Source organism: Mustela erminea, chromosome 2 (assembly GCF_009829155.1).
Source record: "Mustela erminea isolate mMusErm1 chromosome 2, mMusErm1.Pri, whole genome shotgun sequence".
Lineage (NCBI taxonomy): Eukaryota > Metazoa > Chordata > Mammalia > Carnivora > Mustelidae > Mustela > Mustela erminea.
This window is the reverse complement of record NC_045615.1, coordinates 61,110,640-61,128,597: the sequence shown is the minus strand read 5'-3', so window position 1 is coordinate 61,128,597 and position 17,958 is coordinate 61,110,640. Positions and strand designations below refer to the sequence as shown.

The 17,958-nt window shown below is 37.1% G+C and overlaps 1 long non-coding RNA gene across 4 annotated transcripts in view; it reads right to left on the bottom strand.

Annotated features, from left to right (window-relative positions):
• LOC116584550 overlaps nucleotides 1–17,958 on the bottom strand; it is a 195,657-nt gene that overhangs the window by 102,176 nt on the left and 75,523 nt on the right. The gene's annotated exons all lie outside the window — the stretch shown is intronic.

The window sequence follows — 17,958 nt, the reverse complement described above, 5'->3', positions numbered from 1 at the left end:
ATGCCAACAAATTTGACAATCTGGAAGAAATGGATGCATTCCTAGAGACATATAAACTACCACAACTGAACCAGGAAGAAATAGAAAACCTAAATAGACCCATAACCAGTAAGGAGATTGAAGAAGTCATCAAAAATCTCCCAACAAACAAGAGCCCAGGGCCACACAGCTTCCCAGGGGAATTCTACCAAACAGTTAAAGAAGAACTAATTCCTATTCTCCTGAAACTGTTCCAAAAAACAGAACCGGAAGGAAAACTTCCAAACTCATTTTATGAGGTCAGCATCACCTTGATCCCAAAACCAGACAAGGATCCCGTAAAAAGGAGAATTACAGACCAATATCCTTGGTGAACAGAGATGCAAAGATTCTTAACAAAATACTAGCCAATAGGATTCAACAGTACATTAAAAGGATTATTCACCATGACCAAGTGGGATTTATTCCAGGGCTGCAAGGTTGGTTCAACATCCGCAAATCAATCAATGCGATACAATACATTAATAAAAGAAAGAACCAGAATTGTGATCCTCTCAATAGATGCTGAAAAAGCATTTGACAAAGTACAGCATCCCTTCCTGATCAAAACTCTGCCAAGTGTAGGGATAGAGGGTACATACCTCAATATCATCAAAGCCATCAATGAAAAACCCATAGCAAATATCATTCTCAATGGAGAAAAACTGAGAGCTTTTCTGCTAAGGTCAGGAACACAGCAGGGATGTCCATTATCACCACTGCTATTCAACATAGTATTAGAAGTCCTAGCCTCATCAATGAGACAAGAAAAAGAAATTAAAGGCATCCAAATTGGCAAAGAAGTCAAACTATCACTCTTTGCAGATGATATGATACTTTATGTGGAAAACCCAAAAGACTCCACTCCAAATCTGCTAGAACTTGTACAGAAATTTAGCAAAGTGTCAGGATATAAAATCAATGCACCAACAGCAAGACAGAAGAAAGAGAAATTAAGGAGTCAATCCCATTTACAATTGCACCCAAAACCTTAAGATATCCAGGAATAAACCTAACCAAAGAGGCAAAGAATCTATACTCAGAAAACTATAAATTACTCATGAAAGAGATTGAGGAAGACACAAAGAAATAGAAAAATGTTCCATGCTCCTGGATTGGAAGAACAAATATTGTGATAATGTCTATGCTACCTAAAGCAATCTACATGTTTAATGCAATCCCTATCAAAATACCATTGATTTTTGGGGGTGCCTGGGTGGTTCAGTGGGTTGAAGCCTCTGCCTTCGGCTCAGGTCATGATCCCAGGATCCTGGAATCGAGCCCACATCAGACTCTCAGAGAGCCTGCTTCCCCTCTCTCTCTGCCTGCCTCTCTGCCTACTTGTGATCTTGGTCTGTAAAATAAATAAACTAATAAATCTTTAAAAAAAGAAATACCATCCATTTTTTTCAAAGAAATGGAACAAGTAATCCTAAAATTTATATGGAATCAGAAAAGACCTCAAATAGCGAGAAAAGTGTTGAAAAAGAAAGTCAAAGTTGGTGGCATCACAATCCAGATTTCAAGTTCTATTACAAAGCTGTCATCGTCAAGACAATATGGTACTGGCACAAAAACAGACACACAGATCAATGGAACAGAATAGAGAGCCCAGAAATGGACCCTCAACTCTATGGTCAATTAATCTTCAACAAAGCAGGAAAGAATATCCAATGGAAAAAAGATAGCCTCTTCAACAAATAGTGTTGGGAAAATTGGACAGCCACATGCAGAAAAATGAAACTGGACCATTTCCTTACACCATACATGAAAATAGACTCAAAATGGATGAAGGACCTCAATGTGAGAAAGGAATCCATTAAAATCCTTGAGGAGAACACAGGCAGCAACCTCTTCAACCTTAGCCACAACAACTTCTTCCTAGGAACATCACTAAAGGCAAGGGAAGCAAGGGCAAAAATGAACTAATGGGACTTCATCAAGATCAAAAGCTTCTGCACAACAAAGGAAATAGTTAACAAAACCAAAAGACAACTGACAGAATGGGAGAAGATATTTGCAAACAACATATCAGATAAAGAGCTATAAAATAGATAAAATAAAAATATAAATAAGATATAAATAAGATAAAATATAAAATCAGATAAAATCTATAAAGAGCTTAGCAAATTCACCACCCAAAGAACAAATAATCCAATCAAGAAATGGGCAGAGGACATGAACAGACATTTCTGCAAAGAAGACATCCAGATGTCCAACAGACACAAGAAAAAGTGCTCCACATCACTTGGCATCAGGGAAATGCAAATCAAAACCACAACAAGATACTACCTCACACCAATCAGAATGGCTAAAATTAACAAGTCAGGAAATGACAGATGCTGGTGAGGATGCAGAGAAAGGGGAACCCTCCTACACTGTTGGTGGGAATGCAAGCTGGTGCAATCACTCTGTAAAACAGAATGGAGACACCTCAAAAAGTTGAAAATAGAACTACCCTATGACCCAGCCATCGCACTACTGGGTATTTACCCAAAAGATACAAATATTGTGATCCGAAGGGGCCTGTGCACCCACATGTTTATAGCAGCAATGTCCACAATAGCAAAACTATGGAAAGAACCTAGATGTCCATCAACAGATGAATGGATAAAGAAAATGTGATATAGATATAGATATAGATATAGATATAGATATAGATATAGATATATACACACATACATACATATACACACAATGGAATACTGTGCAGCCATCAAAAGAAATGAAATCTTGCCATTTGGGAAGACATGGATGGAACTAGAGGGTGTTATGCTTAGCGAAATAAGTCAATCAGAGAAAGGCAATTATCATCATATGATCTCCCTGATATGAGGAAGTTGAAAGGCAATGTGGGGTGTTTGGTGGGCAGGAAAGAATAAATGAAACAATATGGGATCGGGAGGGAGACAAACGATAAGAGACTCTTAATCTCACAAAACAAACTGAGGGGTGCTGGGGGAGGAGGGTCGAGAGAGGGTGGATGGTTATGAACACTGGGGAGGGTATGTGCTATGGTGAGTGCTGTGAAGTGTAAACCTGGTGATTCAGAGACCTGTACCTCTGGGGCTAATAATACATTATATGTTAATTTTTTTAAAGAAAGAAAGAAAGAAAACGCACATTGAAAAAAAAAGATTCAAGACATAAAAGGAAAGGAAAGAATCAGGAAATCATATTAATAATTCCAAAAGAGTAATAAAGTGTATGAACTATAATCTTCCTAGGACAGAGCAACATTCCATAAAAGTAAGATAAAATTGGAGTATCTTAGAATGTTAGAGGGAGATGGGAAAACAGGGTTTGGGCAAGAAAAGGGAGCATAGAACATCTATACCTGGTTATAAGCACCTGATTCATGCCAGGAGAAAGCAAACTAGTCAATAACTGACTAAAATATTGGAAAAATGAAAGCAAAAAAAAAGTAGATTAGATTGTGTGTCAGGATAAGGAGGAAATGGACAGTTGTTGATAATTAAATGTGGGATGGCCAGGTAAGAAAGACAATGTACAGATAAGTCTAAGTTAAAAAAGGAAAGAATTATATAAAGCTGGACCCTCTAAAACCATATTCCATATTTGTGCATCTTATTTCACTTCGAGAAACTGGAGCAAATTTTTAGTAAATTCAATTTTTGTTTAACTTATACATGTACATAGTATGGAATTCAAAATGTGCAAAAGCTTATAAAGTAAAATAGCACTTAAGTCCTTCCCCAGCAGCTATAATTGTCACTAGTTTCTTGTACGTATTAGGGAAACATTGTTAAAGACAAAATTTTTAAAAAATAGAAATTTTTTAAATTAGATTTGGGAGTAAGATTTGTCCACAGAGACCTGGAAAGCCAGAAAAGGCTGCCAAGATATATTCAGGGCACTAAATGAGAAGAACATGCAGCCAAGAATACTTTATCCAGCAAGACTGACATTCAAAATGGATGGAGAGATAAAGAGTTTCCAAGACTGGCAAGGCTTAAAAGACTATGCAACCACCAAGCCAACACTGCAGGAATTATTAAGGGGGGTTCTATAAAAGAGGAAAAATCCTAAGAATAGCATTGAACAGAAATATAGAGACAGTCTACAGAAAGAAAGACTTCAAAGGTAATACAATGTCAATAAAAACATATCTATCAATAATCACTTTCAATGAGAATGGGCTAAATGCACCCATAAAATGGCACAGGGCTGCAGATTGGATAAAACTACCGGATCCATCCATATGTTGTCTACAAGAGACCTATTTTGAACCTAAAGATACACCCAGACTGAAAGTGAAGGGATGGAGAAGCATCTTTCATGCCAATGGGCCTCAAAAGAAGGCTGGGGTAGCGATTCTCATATCAGATAAATTAGACTTTAAACTAAAGACTGTAGTCAGAGATACAGAAGGACACTACATAATCCTTAAAGGGACTATCCACCAAGATGATCTAACAATTGTAAATATCTATGCTCCCAATATGGGAGCAGCCAATTACTTAAGAAAACTGTTAATCAAGATAAAGAGTCATATTGATATGAATACATTAATAGTAGGAGATCTTAACACGCCTCTCTCAGAAATAGACAGATCCTCGAAGCAGAAAATCAATAAAGAAACAAGAGCATTGAATGACACATTGGACCAGATGGACCTCATAGATATATACAGAACATTCCACCCTAAAACAACAGAATACTCATTCTGTTCAAGTGCACACAGAACCTTCTCCAGAAAAGACCACATACTGGGTCACAAATCAGGACTCAACTGATACCAAAAGACTGAGATTATTCCCTGCATATCCTCAGATCACAATGCTTTGAAACTGGAGCTCAATCACAAGGAAAAGTTCAGAAGGGACTCAAACACCTGGAAACTAAAGGCCACCTTGCTTAAGAATGCTTGGATCAACCAGGAGCTCAAAGAAGAACTGAAACAATTCTTGGAAACCAATGAGAATGAAGACACTTCGGTCCAAAACCTATGGGATACAGCAAAGGCGGTCCTAAGGGGGAAATACACAGCCATCCAAGCCTCCCTCAAAAAAATTTAAAAATCCAGAATACACCAGCTGTCTCTACACCTTAAAGAACTGGACAATCAACAACAAATCAAACCAACTCCACACATAAGAAGGGAAATCATCAAGATTAGAGCTGAGATCAATGAGATAGAAACCTTCTAAGTTTTAGCTATTTTCTTCCTTCTAGCCAGAAGGAGGGGGAGCAATTTAATCAAAAAGAGATCAAATAGTAAAAATAATATATAAAAGGAATCATCAAGAAAGAATGCAGTGAACATTTCCAAAATGAAAAAAAATGATATAGTTAAGATTGAACATAACTACCATATTACTACATAAGATAAGTTTATGTACTAAATACAAAAACCTTTTAGAGTTGGATTAAAAAACACAACTATATGTTATAAACAAACAAAAATGTAAAGCAAAATGACTTGAAAATGTTGAAATGAAAAGAATAAACAATTGTTTACTTATCAAGGAAAACCCAAAGGCAAGATGGGGCTAGGTAAGGGAGGGAAGAATGGCATGAAGAAGAGAATTTTGTAATAATAAAGGCTATAATCTGCTGTCAGTAAATAAATCAATAGATAGGTAGATAGGTAAATATGTAGGTATGTCAGTGAGTAGTTAAGTAGATAAATATAGTTAGATCAAATAAAATCAACAAGCATAGGCAGAAAAAATGAATTATAAACAAATTAACTGTAATTTTTCTATTTTTAATTTTTTATTGAAGTATGATTAACATTTTTCAATATTAGTTGCTGTTGTACAATATAATGATTCAACAATTCTATACATTTCTCAGTGCTCATCAAGATAAGCGTACTCTTCAAAAACAGAATTACCATGTGATCCAGTAATTTCACTACTCAGTATTTATCCAAAGAAAACAAAACAACTAATTCAAAAAGATATGTGCACCCTTATGGTTACTGCAGCATTATTTTCAACCTAACTGTATTTTAGATGAATAACATAATGATACTAAAGGGTTAGGGAGTGGGAAAAATTAACCTGAAGAGTTTTGAACAGAGTAGGTTGATTCTTTATCTTCAAGTGAAAGTAAAAAAAAAAAAAAATTTATTCTAGTTGGTAGATTTGTCTCTTGCAAGAATATGGAATAGCAACTACTGAGTTAGATTATGTTTAGCAAGATTAGCAGCTGCCTAAGATTAATTTATCTCTCATTACCAGGAAAGAGAGAAGGAAGATGACACAGCCTAATCTCCTTGTAAAGGTAGAGCTAATAGACACATGTTTATCTACAGAACCTATAGAATGATTTTTATCAGGATGTCCCTGGTTTATGATTAATCATGGTAAACAAACCTAGACTCTATAAATTTATAAGATAATTCTCCCTGGAAAATTTTATGTAATCTATTAATATCTGAGTATAAAATGGAGATGTGTCAAAACCTAAAATACTCCTGTCTGTGTAAATTAGGAGCCTAGTCTGCACTCATGCTATTCAATTATACTTCTTTTTTCCAATAATGGATAGTAAATTAATATATATTTTTAAAAATTCAGAGGATTCTCAATGTTATTAAGAGATTATATCATAAATAGATTTACTGACCATGACCTGAAACACAATTTTGCTGTTTTAAATTTAGTAATATTGATATTTTATCTATTTGCTTTATAGCAGATTTACTAAATACTACAGCTTTGATCCATAATTATAAAACTATAACCAAAATTGTAATTTTGTCCAATATTGGAATTTCCAACTCATCGGTATCTTAGAGAATTAGAGCTTTGATTCTCCAACTTGTTACACATTAGAACTACCTCAAGTATTTTGGAAGCATAACCAAGTGCTCAAACGCTCTATTTCTACATTAAAAAATGACTCCAACACTTAGAGGCTTAAAACAACAATCAATTTGTATTCTACAATTTTAGCAGTACAGAATTTATACAGGGATTGGCTGAGTGACTCTTCTATCCCTGGTTGGGCTGAGCTGAAGGATCCAATACAGCTCCTCTGTTTCTGACATCTGGAATCATGAATTCAAAAGGACCCCTCTACCTCACTACATATTCTCAAGGCTTTTCTGTAAGGCCCTCCAGCAGGTTTATCAGATCTCTTAAATGGAGACTCAAAACTCAAAAAGCTAGTGTTCTGAGAGTCTGGAAGAAAGTGCATAGGAAGCCTTGATGTAGCTACAAAAAAATTCCTCAGAATGTCACTCTACTCATTCTTTTGGTCAAACTAGCCACTAACATCAGCCCAGAGTCAAGGAAAGAAAATCAGACTCTATTTCTCAAAAGGAATAACAAAAATTTTGCAGTATCCTTCATCCACTCTGGTGGACCTCACCTAATACTAATTAAAACGGGAATTCTAGAGATGGGGCCCAGCAAGAATATTATTTTAAAACTTCCTAATTCTAATGTCCTCTAAGGTTAAGAATCACTGAATCAAAGTAAAGGGCAGTAGTAATTTCCAAGTCATTCCCTCTATTTGTTAGTTATTTTTAAATTAACTTCTCAAATATTTTCCTTCCTATTTTTGCATAATCACCATCCTGATCAAAATAAGCATTAATATGTGGAATGTTTGAACTTATTTACACACACACACACACACACACAATGCTGCTAGTCTATCCCCAGGAAACAGATTTAAGATGATTTTCCAGCATTTATGAAGGATTTGTGTTGATTTACGCCTTCTTTGCCTCCAGGTGTTTCTTATACATGATTTCATTCTTTATCACTTTTCTAATTATTTAAAATGTTTACAAAAATATTAATCTGATCTGTCAGTTTCCTTTTTTGAAGAATATGATTAACCAGCTCCTTGTTGCCAAATTCCATAAGTCAATACCATTTACCTTTTCAGTTCCATCCCCCTCACTACTTTTCATTCCATAATGAACTCTCTATTATCTCTTCACAAGGCTCAAATGTCTTTGTATATTTAATTTTCCCAGACCTGCATTTCCTGCATATCTAAGATCTATGACTGCTACATCAATATCAAGCATCTTGTGATCTGTGCTTTTTGTTTTTTGTTTGTTTGTTTGTTTGTTTTAAAGATTTTATTTATTTATTTGACAGACAGAGATCACAAGTAGGCAGAGAGGCAGGCAGAGAGAGAGGGAGGAAGCAGGCTCCCTGCCAGGACCCTGAGATCATGACCCGTGCCGAAGGCATTGGCTTTAACCCACTGAGCCACGCAGGCGACCCTGATCTGTGCTTTAAAAGCCAACTCCAATGTCCTCTCCTTTGTGAAGACTTTTAATACCTGCCATCCTAACAAACTACCAGAAAGATTTGTTCCTTTCTTTTGTTCCTGCAATTAGTGTGAAGTATTATGCTCTTTTTTTTAAGATTTGTTTATTTATTCAAGGGGGGAGGGGCAAAAGGTGAGGGAGAGTTTTAAACAGACTGTATGCTGAGCACAGAGCCTGACACAGAGCTCAATCTCATGACCCTGAGATCACATCCTAAGCCAAAACTGAGTCAGAGGCGTAAACAACTGTGCCACCCATGCACCCCAAGTATGAAATATTATTCTATTATAACACTCATTTCATCATATTCTAATAATTTTTTATGTCTGTCTTTTTCCTACTGGAAACTCCAAAAGAAAGAAATTGAGCCATTAATTTCTATATGTGCATTACTTAGCAGAGTGCCAGATACATAACTGGTGTCCAATCAATATTCTACTGCCCAGACTTCTTAAAATATGTCAAAACATAAAATAATAGTGCAGTATAACTAGGAGGCCAATGATAAATTTTAATTGGTAGTTACAGTAATAAGAAATTGACTTTGGATGTTTTAAGTACCTATGCCAGTAATTACTCATTACTTCACTTTTTCTGTGTTGTCCCAAATGTGAATCCAAATATCTGTGGTATTCCATATAATTTTTTTTCATTTTATTTTATTATATTTCTTTTCAGTGTTCCAGAATTCATCGTTTATGCACCACACCCAGTGTTCCATGCAATACATGCCCTCCTTAATACCCACCACCAGATTCCCCCAACCCCCCAACTCTCTCCCCTCCAAAACCCTCAGTTTGTTTCTCAGAGTCCACAGTCTCTCATTCTTTGTCTCCCTCTCTGATTTCCCCTAACTCACTTCTCCTCTCCATCTCTCTCCCATTCAATGGGTTGCCTCTTTGTTTTGTTGACTATTTCCTTTGCTGTGCAGAAGCTTTTGATTTTGATGAAGTCCCAAAAGTTCATTTTTGCTTTGTTTCTTTTGCCTTTGGAGACATATCTTGAAAGAAGTTGCTGTGGCTGATGTCGAAAAGGTTATGTTCTCCTCTAGGATTTTGATACATTCCTGCCTCACATTGAGGTCTGTTATCCATTTCGAGTTTATCTTTGTGTATGGTCTAAGAGAATGGCTGAGTGTCATTCTTCTACACATAGCTGTCCAATATTCCCAGCACCATTTATTGAAGAGACTTTCTTTTTTCCACTGTATACTTTACCTGCTTTGTTGAAGATTATTTGACCATAGCGTTGTGGGTCCATGTCTGGGTCCATGTCTCCCTATTCTGTTCCACTGGTCTATAATTCTTTAAACAAATGTAACAATTATAGTGTACGTCCAGATCCTTCACTCACTATCCAACAGGGTTTGGAAACAATTATCACTACTCCTTTCCCCACACACTTTGGTAAGTTTTGGGCAAAAGACAATATGATTGCCCAGAAAGACATCCAAATGATCAACTCTTGCCTAGAAAATAGAAAGTGGCAGATCTGAGAAATAGATCCAGGATATCTGCCTCCAGAGTCTATGATCTTAACTATGCTATTTCAGAGAACATATTTCCTTATCAGAGAGCTTTCTGCTTACCAGTAAATTAAGTGAGATTAATTTCCTAAACAAAGAATAACAATAACTAATTTACTAAGTGTTTACTATATGGATGGCATTATGCGAAGAACTTCCCTTGAAATATCTCTTCTAATGCTACAACAACCCAATGAAGAATTTATTTTTTATCTCAATTTTATAGATGAGAACTCCAAGAATAGTTACATATAATTAATCCTGCTGAGGACACTTACAGCGTTGGGCTTATTTCTATACAAGTTCCTAGGCCAGTACTACCAGTTTCACAGGGACATAAAAGTAAGTCATTTTCCCCCAACCAGGATAGCCAGTGACATATAATGGCCAGTGACAACAGCCCCTAGATTCCCCAAGTCAGCCTCCTTTGTTTGCAGACTAAACCTGGAAATTACTGATCCTACCTCACTTGTCCCCTCCCATTCCCCCTCTCCTCTCTCTATCCTTTCCTCGCCTGTTCTAGTCCCCACCTTGATCAATTTTAATCCTTAATATGTATTAGTGGATAAAAAAGATATAGTTCCTGATTTCTGTGCATTGATTTTATATCCTGACACTTTACTGAATTCCTGTACAAGTTCTAGCAGATTTAGAGTGGAGTCTTCTGGGTTTTCACATATAGTATCATATCATCTGCAAAGAATGATAGTTTGACTTCTTCTTTGCTGATTTGGATGCGTTTAATTTCCTTTTGTTGTCTGATTGCTGAGGCTAGGACCTCTAGTACTATGTTGAATAGCAGTGGTGATAATGGACATCCCTGCCATGTTCCTGACCTTAGCGGAAAAGTTTTCAGTTTTTCTCCATTGAGAATGATATTTGCGGTGGGTTTTTCATAGATGGCTTTGATAATATTGAGGTATGTACCCTCTATCCCTACACTTTGAAGAGTTTTGATCAGGAAGGGATGCTGTACTTTGTCAAATGCTTTTTCAGCATCTATTGAGAGTATCATATGGTTCTTGTTCTTTCATTAATGCGTTGTACCACATTGATTGATTTGCGGATGTTGAACCGACCTTGCAGCCCTGGAAGAAATCTCACTTGATCGTGGTGAATAATCCTTTTAAAGTACTGTTGAATCCTATCGGCTAGTATTTTGGTGAGAATTTTCGCATCTGTGTTCATCAAGGATATTGGTCTGTAGTTCTCTTTTTTGATGGGATCCTTGTCTGGTTTGGGGATCAAGGTGATGCTGGCTACATAAAATGAGTTTGGAAGTCTTCCTTCAATTTCTATTTTTGGAACAGTTTCAGGAGAATAGGAATTGTTATTTTGTAAATGTTTGGTAGAATTCCCCCAGGAAGCCATCTGGCCCTGGGCCTTTGTTTGTTTGGAGATTTTTGATGACTGTTTTAATCTCCTTACTGGTTATGGGTCTGTTCAGGCTTTCTATTTCTTCCTGGTTCAGTTGTGGTAGTTTATATGTCTCTAAGAATGCATCCTGCTCCATATCACTCGGCATCAGGAAAATACAAATCAAAACCACCATGAGATATCACCTCACACCAGTCAGAATGGCTAAAATTAACAAGTCAGGAAATGGCAGATGCTGGTGAGGATGCGGAGAAAGGGGAACCCTCCTACACTGTTGGTGGGAATGCAAGCTGGGGCAACCACTCTGGAAAACAGCATGGAGGTTCCTGAAAATGTCGAAAATAGAACTACCCTATGACCCAGCAATTGCACTGCTGGGTATTTACCCTAAAGATACAAATGTAGTGATCCGAAGGGGCACGTGCACCTGAATGTTTATAGCAGCAATGTCCACAATAGCCAAACTATGGAAAGAACCTAGATGTCCATCAACAGATGAATGGATAAAGAAGATGTGGTATATATACACAATAGAACACTATGCAGCCATCAAAAGAAATGAAATCTTGCCATTTGCGATGATATGGATGGAACTAGAGGGTATCATGCTTAGCGAAATAAGTCAAGCAGAGAAAGACAACTATCATATGATCTCCCTGATAGGAGGAAGTGGTGATGCAACATGGGGGCTTAAGTGGGTAGGAGAAGAATCAATGAAACAAGATGGGATTGGGAGGGAGACAAACCATAAGTGACTCTTAATCTCACAAAACAAACTGAGGGTTGCTGGGGGGGGAGGGGGGTTGGGAGAAGGGGGGTGGGATTATGGACATTGGGGAGGGTATGTGCTTTGGTGAGTGCTGGGAAGTGTGTAAACCTAACAATTCACAGACCTGTACCCCTGGGGATAAAAATATACTATATGTTTATAAAAAATAAAAAATTTTAAAAAAGATACAGTTCCTCCCTCACAGGACTTATAAATTGGCAAAGAACAAAAATACAAATGTGATAAAAGATACAAAGTAATGCAGTATCTTAGAAAAAACCAAACTAGTTTTTGAAGTGGGAATAACTTCTTTGGGTATTTAAGGTGAAGTCTGAGAGATAAAAGGCAGAGAGAGGAAGAAGATAAAGTTTGACTCTAACAAAAACCAAAATATCAACATCTTAATATGAAAACTTAATAGTCAGTTACAAAACAATTCAAACATAAGCAATCTAAGTCCAATCTCTTTGCTTCATAGGACTAGGAACTCAGTCTTCTTCTCTCTTGTTGTTCTGCCTTATTCAACAAACAGCTTCCATCTTATTGTCTAAGATGACTGTTCCATCTCCCAAGTCTAGTTTCCAGCCATAGGCAAAGAGAGGAGAATTGGAAGACATGCTCCTCACCCTTTAAGAGCATCACCTAGAAACTGTACGAATCACTTCTACTCATGTCCTACAATCTAGTCACAAGACCATGACAAGTTACAAGGAAATCTGGGCAATAAAGCATTTAGCTGGGCAGCCATGCTAAATACCTTATACTAAATAAAACTCTAGCGTTCTATTAATAAAGAAGAAGCAGAAAGGCACAACCTACAGAATATGAGAAGTCCTTGACAAACAAAAGAATATAGTGAATCCTGGGAACTAAGAAAAGCCCAGTAAGAGATAAATCATGGATATAATGACAATATAGCAAGCAGAGGAAGACAATGAAAAAAATATCATAGAAGTGATCCTAGCTCTCAATCTCTAAATTCTAAGTTCTCTGGTTTGAAATTTCAATTTCTTCCAGTCTTGAAGTCCAGCCCTGACCCCTATCCCAACCAGCTACCTTCATGCAAAATGTCTTGCCTCAACCCTCTTCTGTCAACTAAGCTCCACTTTATCAATAGATCATCAGTTTTATAACCTATTCATCCATCTGATATCCCTGGACCTCACTCTCTTCATCTGGCCCTCCAGAGCAGCCTAACCCACCTTATTGAGAAGGTTTTCAAAGAAACTGTGACTTGCCAAAAAAAAAAAAAACCCAAAGGTTATTATTCACATATTATTTCACGTGAGTTACTCTGGTTCAGTTATCTATAACAGGGCAATCATTGTAGAGTTGCAAAAAACTTTGTTATCATCCACCTTTTATCATCCCATTGTGTGAGATCAAGAATCTCAATAAAGTGGTTTTTAAAAAAAGAGTCACTGTAGAGCACTCTATCTCCAGGCTCATGCCTTTCTCCTAAAGGTATGTTCTAGTTGCTGCTAAACTTTTAAAGCTAGAGTTGGGTGACTCTAAGGAAACATAAAAATTACCAAAAGATCCATCAGGTAATCCAGACTGAAAGAATCAGAAATGACGTTCAGGTCTGACAATAGTTTGAAAAAAGAAAGTTAACCATAGTTCTTCAACATGGTAATAATCAGTATTAAATTTTTGAGCTCTTTATTAAGGACACCTTTTTTTTCCAACATAAGTAAAATTATATCCCAAGTAGATTTTTATATCCAGATTGTTAGAAGCATTTTTAAAAGATTCTGAAAAATCTTTGAAGTCTACATATTATCAATATCTTTTTATATACCATAATCTGTTAATCTGTTTCCTGGTTATGGGACATTGGTGAAGTTTTGGTGTTTTTATTGAAATTCATAATCTAATAACCAATCATCTTTGGATATAAATTTTCATAAATGTTCCTGATTATTTTCTTCTCTGGAACTGTTGTGTCTAAATATGTGATTGATAAATTTCATTTTTAAAGGTTTTCTCAGTTTTTACCCATATGAGCTGTATATAGAAGTGAATTTCTCACTATGAGTTCATCACTATTTTTAAAATAGTTTCTAATTAGATGTGTAAAAAACAATATCTTATGGTCTTAATTTGCATATTTTTTTAATTTTTTATTTTTTATAAACATATATTTTTATCCCCAGGGGTACAGGTCTGTGAATCACCAGGTTTACACACTTCACAGCACTCACCAAAGCACATACCCTCCCCAATGTCCATAATCCCACCCCCTTCTCCCAAACCCCCTCCCCCCAGCAACCCTCAGTTTGTTTTGTGAGATTAAGAGTCACTTATGGTTTGTCTCCCTCATAATCCCATCTTGTTTCATTGATTCTTCTCCTACCCACTTAAGCCCCCATGTTGCATCACGACTTCCTCATATCAGGGAGATCATATGATAGTTGTCTTTCTCTGCTTGACTTATTTCGCTAAGCATGATATGCTCTAATTCCATCCATGTTGTCGCAAATGGCAAGATTTCATTTCTTTTGATGGCTGCATAGTATTCCATTGTGTATATATAACACATCTTCTTTATCCATTCATCTGTTGATGGACATCTAGGTTCTTTCCATAGTTTGGCTATTGTGGACATGTTTTTGCACCACACCCAGTGCTCCATGCAATCCATGCCCTCTCCAATACTGGTTCCCCCAACCTCCCACCCCCGCCCCTTCAAAACCCTCAGATTGTTTTTCAGAGTCCATAGTCTCTCATGGTTCACCTCCCCTTCCAATTTCCCTCAACTCCCTTCTCCTCTCTAACTCCCCTTGTCCTCCATGCTATTCGTTATGCTCCACAAAGGTGACAGTTTTAATAAACTTACAGAAAGGGCTTGTCTTAGACAGCCACAAGACACAAACCAGTAGGTCTCCACATCTGCCTGCCAGAATCTTAAATAGAAGCCATAACTGGATTCAGTCATGAATTTAGTCCAGATGGTCTCAGCAACACATTACTCTCTCAAGGCTGTGTTCTTAAAACAGCCCCTAGCATGGGAATGGTGGGCAGATGCACATTCTGAGGACAGGGGAGAATTAAGAAGCTTTGGATTGCCCAGGTCCAGCTTACAGGTCAACTAGCAGTCGTGTTCTCTTAATAACCTTCTCCAACACTACACCTGTCCTGTTGGCTCTTATAATCTTACATTTTCCCTTCTTCGGCAGGCAGTGTGTCCAGAGTGGTCAGTAAAGGGTTTCACTAGGATGGAGGTAGCTTATTTGGCATCTATCTGATTCCAGACAGATGTCAAATGAGGCACATACCATAGCAACAATAAGGGTACATGCAAGAGAAAACACAGATCAAGATAATGATTCCCAAAATGACTAAATATTTTTTTCTACTAAGAAGTCCATGAGTCTAGCCATTAATTTATTAAGTCCCCTAGGCTGAAGGTTGGATCATTCAGGATTTCACTTGTGTTCTTGGGTGACCTAATAAAGATGATACATTAGCAGATTCATCAGGTACGAACACACATTCTGTTTGGATAATGGCACAGGTACCTCCTTTTGAGGCAGTAATAATGTCTAAGGACATTCTGGTTTTGGAAGACAGCTTTTCTCAGAGACATTTCAGTATTAAGTAAGGATGGGCTTTGTTGGTTATCATTTAAGGCTTGCTAAGTGAGGGCTTCCATGTGTGCTCTACTGTTCTGCAGGCCAATGAAGGAACAAAGATGGCAGCCAAATGATTTTACCAGTGGAAAACAGAACATGTCCAACTAACCTTGGAGAGAGGGAGGTTAGCAGCTATAGGAACTTGACCTAGTTGTGCCTTCAATACATGTTGGTTGGGGGAGGGAATCCTGTCTGAAGAGATAGACTGGGGGTGGGATATGCCAGACCATAGCTCCCACCTTCTCCCCCTTCAATAATGTGTTTTCCATTCCAAGAATTTCAACAGGTTCAGCTTGCATCAGGACAATGAAATCCCAATGGAGATGAGTACTTTCCCTTAATCCAGGATTGCAAATGAACTCACGCAACATTCCAGAAAAGAAACCGTAAGACTTCACTTTACTCCACTTATTTAACATGTATTAATTTGTATGAGGCTCATATCTTCAGTATTGTCTTCAGTGAAGAAAGAGAACAGTTAAGTGTGCCCCTTCAGAAAATAACAGGATACTTGATAAAAAAAAAAAAAAATACTTATGCTTCCATTAAACATTTCCATTTAGCTAAACAAGTTTTTTTTTAAGAGTTTATTTATTTGACGGAGAAAGAAAGATCACAGGTAGGCAGAGAGGCAGGCAGAGAGAGTGGGGAAGCTGGCTCCCTGCTGAGCAGAGAGCCTGACATGGGGCTCGATCCCAGGACCCTGGGACCATGATCCAAGCTGAAGGCAGAGGCTTAACCCACTGAGCCACCCAGGCGCCCCAACAAGTGTTTTTTGCTTTGTTTTGTTTTTTTTAATATGTATGTCTTGTGGAACAAAAAAAATTCCATACTGACTTGTTACTGTTGGGTTTCTCCTCTCAGTATTTTGCTTTCCTCTCATTCAAGCAAAGAATTAGATTCAAATAGAATGAATACAGCAAAACAATAACAAAAACAGAAAAACCCTAATTTTTCTCTCAGGCTTTTCCAAAAAGCCTAAGTCCCAGATAGATCAGGAATTCTGAGTTGTGTCATAGACAGAATAATGACCACCAAATATGTCCACATTCTAATCACTAGAACCTGTGATTATGTTTCCTTACATGGCAAAAGGGACTTTGCAAATGCTATTACATTAAGGATCTTGAGATGGGCAGATTACTCCAAATTATCCAAGTGGGCCCAAGGAATTCTCGAGGGTACTTAGAAGTTAAAGAGGGATATGGGAGTCTAAGAATCAGAAAAAGATGTGAGGATAAAAGTAGAGTTAAAATAATGTGGTTGCTAACTGCAGGACACGAGCTAAAGACAGCCTCTAGAAACTGGAAAAGGAAAGGAAACAAATTCTCCCTGAGAGGTCCCAGAATGAACACAGACCTACCAACACCTTGATTTTAGCTCAGAACTGTAAAAATAAATGTGTGTTGTTTTAAGACGTTAATGTTGTGGTCATTTGTTACAACAACAATAGGAAAAACTAACACAGGGTATCAACAAAATATTTTGGACAAAACACAGAGAGAGATCTCTTAACCCTTATACCCAACCCAACACCAAATAATAAAGTAGAGTTTCCCTGACTGGGGGCCTGGGACAGGGGAGAAGGGGAAGGGGGTAAATTTCCTCTCCGAACTCTACAGCAGTTCTATGTGAAATATCACAAAGACCTGGAAGAGTTTTGCCAATATGATATATCCAAGCTCATTGTAACATGATCAGCCTCCTAGGAAGATTCCCCAAGCATTACACTAAATTAACATAAAGCCACAAATTCAGAATGGCCATGCTAATTCAAACCATGACATATCAACTGCAGCCTTCAAACTAATATATTTATTTAATAATGACATCCTGTGTTCCCCAATATCTCGATATAACACATTTCTGAAACTAATTTGGGGGAAGGAAGCAGGAAATACAAGAGACTAAGTTTAAAATTTTCTGACTACCCAGAAATACTAAACAGTAAGTGGAGTCAGGAGAGTATGTTTCTCTGTAGATGAGTTTTTAAACTGCAGTTCATAACTGTCTCATAAGTATTCCTTGATTCTACACAATAGATGTTTTCTTAGCATATAGTAGATACACACAAAAAAGTATTTCTGTAAATAATTCATTAAAATATAAATCAACTTGGAAATAAAAGAACAATTTAAATGAACAAAATAATTGCTTTACAAATAAAATCCCTGAATTGGCTTTGGAATATAGCGTATAAATTTAGCTAGAAGAAAGGTATGCACCATGCTTCCAGTGAAAAATTATTTTCTCATTCTAATAACATCTTGATTGCTCTCTCTATATTTTCCCTGAATTCTACACATCACTAGCTGTGAAAAACAGAAGTGGATGTATTATTTAAATGTATATCATATGACATTAAGTTCAA